We start from the raw sequence: 11,574 nt of genomic DNA on the forward strand, positions 1-11,574 counted from the left end.
GAAGAAAGGATCATGAGTTTCTATAGCTGTGACGGCAACAACTGCAGCAACAGAAACACCAATGAAAACGGCGGGTATTCCAACAGCAGCAACAATAGTAACAGCAATACAAGAAATTTCTGTTACACCTTCTGCAAAACCAACAACAGTCTGTAGCTGAAGCATCGTCGTCTTCTACTGTTCTCTAGCTTCGACGAGGCGAACGAGAGTTGGGAGGTTTGTTCACGTTGTTTTGATTTTTTCTGCAAGTCACATGAATAACTGACTCTGAGCGGTACAGTGCTATGTTACTGTGTTTCTGGTAATAACCTGGATGAAGTGGTTTAAAAATTACGGCCACTCTCAGATTCTAGTGCTTTGAGTTTTTTTTATGTTTGTAGTTTACTGACTATTACAGTCAACAAATCGACGTAGTTGCGGAGGCCTTTGGTGGGGATTCCAGACCCTCTCTCTACCCTCCCTCGACTAAGTCGACACAGGCCGCCCATTTCCGGCCCTACGTGCCGATTGAAAGGGGGCCGACAGTACCTCGTATTCCTTGCCAAGCTTGAGTATCAGTACGGACAAAAAGTCAGAGATACTTCGGCTTCATATCACAAGCTCCCGCTGTAGACGCTGAAGCCTCCGGAACGTCACGTGGATCCGTCCACTGATACGTCAGAATTCTTAAATACTGTGGCCCTGAACATGTACTGTATTAGTGATTGATAGTAGCGTAATTGACTTTGCCTCTGTTTGCATTTTCCGATTCGAATCGTTCCACGGTCTGTGTGCATATGCTTGTGACAACTTTCGCTATGCTCTGGATTTTGCTTCTGTCTAGTCGTTCACTTTGTGAGCCGTGCACGGCTCGTGTTCACGCCATTTATTGTTTGTCATCTTCTATTACGGTACTGCTACCGCGTTTTCTTATTCCATTTACTGGCGTCACTAACTTTTTGCCTTACTTGCCCGCGAGCGGCAGCAGCAGCGCTTATCTCTGGGGCGACCGATAGTATTTCCGCATCGTCGTGTGTCTGGCAGTCAGTTGGAGACCAGGGGGGCAGTCAGGATGTAGCAGCAGTGCAGTCGGGGACGGAGCCCCAGTGGGGTCCGCACAGCCAGTACCAGCAGGGACGACCGTTGGTTCGTCGTTCGTTCGGTCGATTGCCTCATCGACGACATGTATTTGGGTCGGTTCCTTGCTGTGCAGAGATGTCGGTTGTGTTCTCTCTGCATGGTTGGGGCCGAGCCAGTGTCTTTGGACGTCGTCGGTCCGTAGGAAGTCGAGTGGGTGGGAGACGCACCAGCAATGCAGTCGCGGCGGAGCTGCAGTCGCGGACGGACCAGCAGTCCAGTCGGTAGGTTGGCGTGGAGCAGCAAGGAGGACCCCGTCGCGCAGAGTCGGGCTGGAGCAACACCGACTCAAAGGAAGGCCTCGGCGCTTGTTGGTGACGTCACGTCAGCTAGGCACGGCGAACGCCAGGTCTGTTGCAGGCAGCAACGCCTGGGCGTGCTTATCACTATAAATCTCTTATTTTTGGACAAAATGTTTGGTATTGTTTTGGATTATGTAGTTTTATTTAGATGAAAGATTTTCTTACTATCGTAAAGCTACAAATGAAGATCATAGTTCTGTATTACTGAATCCTGTCGAAACAACGTAGATCAATATGAGAAGATGCTTTGCCTCATTGCAAGCTTCGGAAATTTTACAGTCAAGTAACTAATTAACTTGATCCATTTTGCTATCGAAACTTACCCCAACCCCCTTACAATGAACTCGTTTCTTTTATTTATTTATTTATTTATTTTCGTTTGACATCGTCACTGGAAATGTGAACTAATTTACATGTGTAAATGTCCAACTATTCCCAATCATTAGATTACAGTCGTTTTCAACGAAAGGAATTCTAAACAGGAAACAAAATAGCGTCATACATCGAAAATACTGCTGAGCTTAAACTTTTTTAAACATGCACATTAGAAAAGATAAATGTTCCCCTACTGCAACTGAAAGGAGAAACTTTATAAGATAAAAAAATTTTATTTGTTAAAATAAGTATCTCTCTTTTGCCTCTTCTTATGTCCCTCACCCCCTCCCCCCAAGTGTACAATGGCAAGGTATTTCATTAACATTCAGTGCTCCTCACCCCATAGTCAACCAAGATACCTAAAGAAGAGCACCAATATGTGCACAGTTTCTTGTAAAAGCAACCCAGTACAAACGTAACTTCCTCAGATTTACAAATAAGGTAAAGAAGCACGAATTCTGTTGCTGCTGGACCATGAGTTTGTTTGTATGTCAGTCCTTAAAACAGGTGGAAATTTAAGTTCAGAAGTACACTATTTGTTAAGAAATGTAATTAATTGCACAATTAATTGATTGCAAAAATCTCTCAGAACAATGTGTGTTGGTCAACTACCGCCAATAGTTTCACATTTTCCTGTGTCAGAGAGGGAGACACCACCATTATGAGTATGCCTGCAACAGACCTGGCGTTCGCCGTGTCTAGCGCTGAGGCCTTCCTTTGAGTCGGTGTTGGCTGGAACCGCTGGCGGCCTGCACGCGCGGTCGGAGTGTGAGGTGCTGCTTGCGGGTGCTACGAAGTTCGTCGCCCACCGATCCCTGACATGAAAGTCGAGTCCTCATTTAACTTACTATCGAGCCTCAACTGTTTACAATTCTTCGTTTGATACTGGTTGTCGCTTTTGGGACATTCCGGCGAGCAACAACGGGTGTGTAAGTCGGCTAAGATTCCAGCCATCTTCTTGTGAAATTTAACTTAACTTAATTTATACCCTGTTATGGAAGTTGACCAGCGGTATCTTCTGCCTTGTGGCCGTTGACGTTCCGGTTACCTGCCCTGGTCGTTGACGTAATTTTAGGCAGTGTATTTTACTCGTCATGTTGTTACTGTCCAGCGTGGCGTGTAGTTCGAGAGCTGAGGTGTTGTTGGTCGGTGTGGGCGCCAATATTCTGTCTGTCGTGTATTTAAATCTTGTGGTCGTTTTGCTGGTTGCATGGAGTAGAACTGATTTGGTTGACTGTTCGGTCGGCTGCCTGTCGGTTGGGTTACCTCCAGGTTAAGAAGTCGTTGGACAGGCTGCCTGTCTCACCTAGTGTTACAATCCGAGGCCGCCCCTTGAAAATTTCTGAGCGCTGTTCCATGTCTGTTACATAGTAGCTTCCCTGTTTGAGAGTTAGTTATTTGGTTGATGTGTCGCCTTCAGCTGAGTTTTAATATTTCTTAAAAGTGTTCCTGTCTTGCCCTTCAGGCATAAGATTGTTACTCCTTCATATGCGGCCTTCAGCCGAATTTCAAATAAAATGTTTTAAGGCCTTAAGCCGTTAAATTATTTTGTTGATGTGTGGACTTCTCTTAAACTGATGTTCCTACGATTGTTATCTTTCCATATCGGGCCTTCAGCAGAATTTTACTTGAAGGTTTTAAGATTAAGCCTTCTGCCCTTTAAATTTAAATTCTTCTTTCTAGGCCTAAGCCATTAAATTATTGATTAATAGCTGGTCTTCAGCCAAGTTCCATTAAAATGAAATTGCTTAGGCCTTCAGCCTGTTTAGATTGAAGATTTTGGTCTTAAAAGGTGAAACCTCCAGAAAAACCTTGTACTTTAATTTCTTGCTTAGGCCTTGTGTTTTTTCAATGTGGCCTTCAAAAAAATGGTTCGTATGGCTCTGAGCACTATGGGACTTAACATCTGAGGTCATCAGTCCCCTAGAACGTAAAACTACTTAAACCTAACTAATCTAAGGAGGTCACACACACCCATGCCCGAAGCAGGATTCGAACCTGCGACCGTAGCGGTCGCGCGGTACCACACTGAAGCGCCTAAAACCGCTCGGCCACTCCGGCCGGCAATGTGGCCTTCAGCCGCTCTAAAGTTAATCAAGGAGATCGATTAAAGTTCTGAGTGTTTTGAGTCCTTGTTGTAATATTGTGTGTTGATGAACAAAGTTTGTACGTTGAGTGAAACTGACAGCAACATATTTTGGCCCCTTCCCACAACTCAATCCGCTCTGTCCTGTTAGCGCTGGCGTTTCACTTTGTCTACAACAAAAACCGCCTGTTTGTTTCACCATTCTCTGCGTCACCACCAGTGCGAGTGATCGTAAGCTGTATTCTAACCATTCTACAATCACCGAACAGGATACAAAAAGATTTACTTCAGGCAGTTTTCACAGGAATTACACGAGGCCTGAATCAACTGAAAATAGAGGAAAGCGCTAAAGGAAATCATCGGTGTTGTAAGTTTAAGAAAGGTCGACAAAGTAAACAGGCATCAGACATCATTTTGTATTACTGCAGTCAGAGGACAACCTCTGTGGCCAAGGTGCAGATTTCGAAGAAAGAACAATTCATTGAGAGTAGGATGGTCATGGTCGTACTGCTGACAAACGATGCAGTTGGAATGAGCGAAGGCGCGACGCCTGTTAGTGTGGTGCAGTCAACATCGCTGTTGGTCGTTGGGACAGTGGAAGTACGGACTGAGTTTCGTGGTACCAGGAGTGGCGTTCACATAGGGAGCACTATGCAGTCCTGCCAAATAATATTTACCAGAGTTTGTTGGAGCTACACTGGAATTGAGTGGCGGTGCTCTGGTGGGCAGTACATCTTAATTGGTTTAGACTCAGAAAACTAGCATTCGCCGCTGACGGCATGGAAGTAAATCTTTTTCAAACTGTTTTAGACAACAGTATACTATCCACATTGTGGCTATTGTTTGTAACAATACATATTTATATGCAGATGGTATGTTCATTCACAAAGCAAGCAAAGCAGCACAGAGTTTCGAAGAAAAAGTGATGCATCTGTTGGGCTGGTTCTGATGAAAGTAGCGGTCGTATACTACCCAATTAAAAAAAAAACTATAAATGTCCATAATTTACAAGGTTTTTATTTCATCCGCTACACATTTCAGCGTTTAAACCTTCATTATCTGTAGAAGGCGCCCTTTCCATAACTGTTTTTAGTGACAAACATTGACCGTTTCTTGCAGCAGCGTGTGAGGCGGTCGTGAGATTGTCTTGTGTCTTTTACTAGTAATAAATAGTTGAATTAGTCATAGAATCTGTGTGTCCGTGACATAGAAAATAGTTTGAACATCCAAAAGGTACAGTATAAGAAGAACTGCACTCATTCTGTTCCTCTTGCAGTGTTAGTACCTTTCAACTATGTGTTCTCCAGATCATGAAAGGACCGAAAACATATGGCAATAGAATGAGATTGTTCACTTAGTTAAGAGTGAAAAAAATCTAATCGTGAGAACGATAACTAGCGGGGGAACATGTACTGCGGGGAAAGAAATGGAAGAGGATGTCGCCTGGGACAATTTTTACAGAACACAGCTTAATCATCGCTAATACCTGGTGTAAGTATCATTAAAGAACGATATATGCATGAATGAGACCTGGAGACATAGAAATCGTTGAAATGGGTTATGTACCGATAAAACCGAGCGAGGTGACGCAGTGGTAGCACACTGGACTCGCATTCGGGAGGACGACGGTTTAATCTCCCGTCCGGCCATCCTGATTTAGGTTTTCCGTGATTTCCCTAAATCGCTCCAGGCAAATGCTGGGATGGTTCCTTTCAAAGGGCACGGCCGACTTCCTTCCCCATCCTTCCCTAATCCGATGAGACCGATGACCTCGCTGTTTGGTCTCTTCCCCCCAAAAACAACCTCAACCCCTGTACCGATAAGACCAGAATTTAAACTGTAGGAAGTGTCCAAGAGAACATGAGGGTTGTGGCCATAATTTGTAGGCTATTAACCGCAGATTAAAACTGAATAAATTTCAAAAGTATAGTAAAATAAGGACATGGGGCCTGAAGGAACCAGAGGCTGTTGGGAGTTTAGGCAACTACATGTATTATATGAAAAAGGAGAAGGGCATACGATAGAGGAGGAATAGGCAGCTTTGAGAGCTGAAATGTTGAAGCTAACAGTAGAATCAAGTCAGTAAAGACAAAAAACCCAGTAGAAATTTTGGACAACGTACATGATACTCAGTTTATATGACAAAAGGAGAAAATTTAAAAATACAGCAAATGAGGCGTCAAAGGAAATACAGAGATCTAAAAATGACACTGAGGAGGAGTAAAAAATTGCAGTGCAAGAACAGATGAAGTATAGACGCAGAAGCACATAATAATATGTGACAAATGAATGCCTCCTACAGGAGAATTAAAGAAGTCTTTGCAAGAAAGTGGAGCAGTTATACATCAAGAGCTCAGATGAGATACCATTACCAAGCAAATAAGAGAAAGAATACGTAAATCGTCTATTCAAAGGAAACAAACATTAAGACAATACTATGAAAAGGAAACAGGAAGCAGGTAAAGATGAGACTACAAGAAGAATTTCACACAGCACTACAAGACATATGTCGAAATAAGGCATCCAAGTAACCGCTATTCCATCAGAATTACTGAGATCCATAGGAGAACCGCCGGCCGACGTGGCCGTGCGGTTAAAGGCGCTGCAGTCTGGAACCGCAAGACCGCTACGGTCGCAGGTTCGAATCCTGCCTCGGGCATGGATGTTTGTGATGTCCTTAGGTTAGTTAGGTGTAACTAGTTCTAAGTTCTAGGGGACTAATGACCTCAGCAGTTGAGTCCCACAGTGCTCAGAGCCATTTGAACCATTTAGGAGAACCAACCATGACAAACCGGGTATACAAGATATCCAAGCGAAGCTCCCTTTGAGTTCAAGAAGAATGTAATAACCATATTTCCAAAGAAGGCTATTGACAGGTGTGAACATTACCGAAACCTCAGTTTAAAAAATCATGATTCCAGTATACTACCTTGAATTGTAAAAACTGATAGAAGCTGACCGTGGGAGAAACACAGTAAGGCGGTAGAAAGAACTGACTTATCTATGAAGCGGAAGATAAATTTGGGTTTCTTAGAAGTACAGGAACATCTGAGGCGATAGTGAAATTACGACTGATTTTAAAATGAGAATTGAAAGAGGTCAGACCTATATTTATAGCATTTGTTGATTTAGAGAAAGATTTTAACGATTTTGACTAGAAGGCACTCTTTGAAATTCTGAAAATTGGCAGGAAGAAAAAGTTGTCAAAAGCTGCTACAGAGACCGGACTGCAGTTCTACTAATGGATAAGCATGAAAGGGAGGAAGCAGTTGCGAAGGGAGTGAGACAGGATTGTAGCCTATTTCTCATATTATTGAAATTAACGTTTAGCAAGTAGCAAAAGAAATGAAAGAGTAATTAGAAAAGGCAATTAAAATTTAGAGATGAGAAATAGAAACATTTGAGGTCTACTGATGACAATGTAATTCTGTCAGAGGCGACAAAGCATTTGAAAGGGCAGTTTAACGGAATGGATAATGCCTTGAAAAGAGGTCTTAAGATGAATATCACACAAAAGCAAACAGAGAGTAAAGGGATTTAGTCTCATTAAATCACGCGATGATGAGGAAATTAGACTAAAAAAATTAGACGCTGAAACTAAATGACAAGTTTGTTATTTGTGAAGAGTGGTAACAGTAAATAGTAGTAGTAAAAGATGTATGAAAAAACAGGCATATAAGAACAAGAAAATATTTTATGAAAAAGATAACTATTTAAACATAATACAAATTTAAGTATTAGGGGTCTTTTCTGAAAGTGTAATTTAGTCTTATACGAAAGAAAAAGTTGATTATAATCAGTACTGACATGAAAAATATATAAACTTTCGAGACGTAATGACCAGCTAATGAAGAGGTTCTAAGTCGTATCAAGGAGAAAACACCTTTATGACAAAACTTGACAAAAAGGAAGGATCGGTGCTAACACCAAGGAAATTGTCAATTTGGTTGAGGTGTGAAGTGTGGAGGCTAAGAAGTATAGAAGGGGAACAATACTTGACTACAGCAAGCAGGTTGAGGAAGACGGAGGCAGCAACAGTTACTCAGAGATGAAGACGCTTGGACAGGATACATTAGCGTGGAGAGCTGCGACAAACCAGTCATCAAACTTAAGACCACAACAATGAAGCCGGCCGCTGTGGCTGAGCGGTTCTAGGAGCTTGAGTGCGGAACCGTGCTGTTGCTACGGTCGCAGGTTCGAATCCTGCCTCGGGCATGGATTTGTATGATGTTCTTAGTTTAGTTATGTTTAAGTAGTTCTAAGTCTAGGGGACTGATGACCTCAGATGTTAAGTCCCATAGTGCTTAGAGGCACTTTTGAAAAACAACGCACTGAAGGGAGGAATTGAGGAGTACGAAACAACTAGTTCCTCTTGCAGCACCATAATCTGGGAACAAAAGTGAAGCCTGTGTTGGCCGTTAAGACGCATCGGCTGACAGAGATTTGAAGTCTGTTTCAGACCTTCGAGTGCAGCTTAGTCTCCTATAGTTATATCACCAAATTTAAAATTTTAAACTCAAAGAAGGCAAATGCCTCCCAAAAGTAAGTTGGTGCTTGCACCTTGTGCTGGTATCAAACTGAAACCGGTTCTTCTTTAAATGTGCTTTTCTTGTACTGCTTCATGTAATTACTATGTCGGAAAGAAAACGAAACATCAAGAAATCATTTATGTAGAGTAATGAAATTTCGAGAATTCGTTTGCCTAGGTGACATACTTAAGTGATAAACATTGCATTATCAAAGGTTACGGTAATCGCGAAAAGAAACCATTGTAAATTTGAAATGTTGGTACATTAATATTTGGTGTAACCAACAGAATGTTGCATGCAAGGAAGCAAACGTGCATGCATTGTGTTGTCCAGGTGACAGATATCAGTTTGCAAGTTGGAGTTCCATGCCTGTTCCACTTGATCGGTCAATACGGTGACGGTTAATGCTGCTTGCGGTTGACGCTTGAGCTGTCGTCAGATGTTGTGCCATATGTGCTCGATTAGAGAGAGATCTAGTAATCTAGCAGGCAAAGACAACATGTCCACACTTTGTAGAGAACTTTGAACAAACAGTGTGTGCGCGTGCGTTATCCTGTTGGAACCCGAACCCAAACCCCCATCGAATATTGTTGATGAATGGCACCACACCAGGTCGAATCATCAGACTAACGTACAAATTTGAAGTCAGGGTGTGTGGGATAACCAAGAGAGTGCTCCTGCTGTCATACGAAATCGCACCCCAGACCATGACACCAGGTATAGGTCCAGTGTGTCTAACACGCAGAGAAGTTGGTTGCAGGTCCTCAACATGGCTCCTTTTGACCAACAAACGGCCGTCGCTGGCTCCGAGGCAGAACCAGCCTTCATCACAAAACACAACAGACCTCCGCCCTGCCCTCCACTGAGCTCACGATGGCGCCACTGAAGTCGCAAATGGCGGTGCTTTGGGGTCTACGCTACGGAACGTCTGGTTCGGAGCTGTCCTTGAAGCAACCGACTTGTAACAGGTCTTCGTGTCACTGTCATGCCAACTGCTGCTCAGACTGCTGCTGCAAATGCTGTACGATGCGCCAGACCCGTACGCCGAACACGATGGTCGTCCCTCCCGGCAGTGTCACTTAGCTATCCGGTGTCCGGTCTTCTGGCTACCGTACATTCTCCGCGTTGCCAGCAAGCAGTACCTGTTTGGTGTTGCGATATTCCCACCAGTGTATGTGAACATATAGCGTACAGTACGAGAGATCAGTTAACTAAACACGTAGCTCTTCTATGCAGATCGTTATCTGCGTCTTGTTACAGTACTAGCATGGGCACGGTTGCCGATAGTGCGTGTTATATCTGACATTTTCTCTAGTTTCTGCGTTTAAAATGCACGAACTAACCGCATAATTGCAAGTGTATCACAATGTTCAGTCGTAATTTGGTACAGCCACCCTTCATTTATGACTGTGAAAAAAATTAGTCAACTACAGTATGATACTCTCTCGAAATGCTATAAAAGTAGTAAAGTATTGAGTTTAAGCGCCTGCAGTCATTGTGGTTTTTAACAGTATTGCTTTTTTCTGGTTCATCAGTCCTATGACTGGTTTGACGCGGTACATCGTGATGTCTCCAGTGCGAACCTCTTCATCTCAGAATAGCATTTACTTCCAACGTCCATAGTTATTTGTTGAATATATTCCGACCAGTGTATTCTCCTTTGGATTGGAGACCACAATAATACAAAGTTTGTGTTACGTTATGCCTACATCTTCTGTGAGTAATATATACTCAGTGCAATAACAATAGCACGAACTGTTCCACTTGCACTAAAAGTATACGTTTCATCTTTAAACTTCCTGTGTCACATGTGTAGATTCAATGAAATACACAAAACAGTCAGGATCACTTGTGCAAGAAATCGCCAATGCCTGTTATTAAAAACGGAGACGTAACAGATGTTTTTCGCTTACGAATGATGGTTATTTGGTCGAAACGAGTAGTGAATTAAACAAACAAACTTGTTACTGACCTAGAATTATAATTCATCCATTTTAATTAGTAGTGACAGTCATACCAACACAGTTCTTAATGGATGCAACTGCTTCTATGGAACATAACTGGGATGAACAGAGCGGCAGTAGTGTGCTAACCCCGTCGCCCAAATACTCCGCGACAGTTCTTCACAAGACCTTAGTAAAAACTGATAGAAATTCGGCCTTCAGTGCATCAGATACTGTCGTCAAAGCCTTTCCGTAAAATTAAACACTGTAATAACAGCAATGAGACTTATTACACAGCAACAGAAATATTTGTTACCTCTTTAGGGCGACAAGAACTAGACATCTGAAAACAAATATTTCGAAAACTGTTTACCTGGATTACGTCTTTTGCTGGTGACTGTAGCCACTTGTTTCTTGGTGGTTCTGAAGCTCTAAAAGAATTTGAATATCAACAGTTTCAGTAACGGTTTTGGAAGTTAATCATAAGGGAGAGGTTTGAGAGACTGCGAGAGAGAAATGAAAGGACAAAAGGAAGAGAGGGAGCGAGGGAGAGAGAGAGAGTGAGAGAGAGGGGTGACTTTTGCGTAGATGATAATCGCAATGGAGGTCTATGTTGCGTCATACGTGTCGATTTATCTGGTTTGTTAGGACCAACAAGGACGATACACACTACGTCGTTGCAAAAGTTAATTTGACGAGAGCAGACGCACGTACAGTGTAGATGTGCGTGTTACCCGAAGCTAAGTTGGCGGTGGTGCTTCCGCTCGCTGGCAGCTGTTCCAACAGCGGCAGAGCTGCCGGCGCAACTGTTTGCTCCAAGGGCAGTGACACAATATTGCCACAGACACACTTTCGCGCACCGCTAGTCCTCACGCATTCCTGTCTGTAATTTATCTCTAGCCTGGTAAAAAGATGCACAGTAGCTTCATATCAGCACCGGTACCAAGTACGGATTTATGAAGAAGGATTCAAGAGCAGAGCACACCTTATTTTGACAGTGTACTCCATTGGCCAGAACCGTGCACCCTCGGAAGCTTATAATTTGAAGAGAAACTTGTCTGGTGGCCAAAAGTACGCCAGCTTTTCGAGCGCCAAAATTGCTGAAGACGTAATAGTGTCATCTATGAACCATTTCAGTGCATATAAGTACATTTAGCTTCTAGAAATGTGGATAAAACACATAAATGACTATAAAATGGAGAAAAAATGTCGGTGGTGTACGC

Source organism: Schistocerca piceifrons, chromosome 1, assembly GCF_021461385.2.
Source record: "Schistocerca piceifrons isolate TAMUIC-IGC-003096 chromosome 1, iqSchPice1.1, whole genome shotgun sequence".
In the NCBI taxonomy this organism is placed as follows: Eukaryota; Metazoa; Arthropoda; class Insecta; order Orthoptera; family Acrididae; genus Schistocerca; species Schistocerca piceifrons.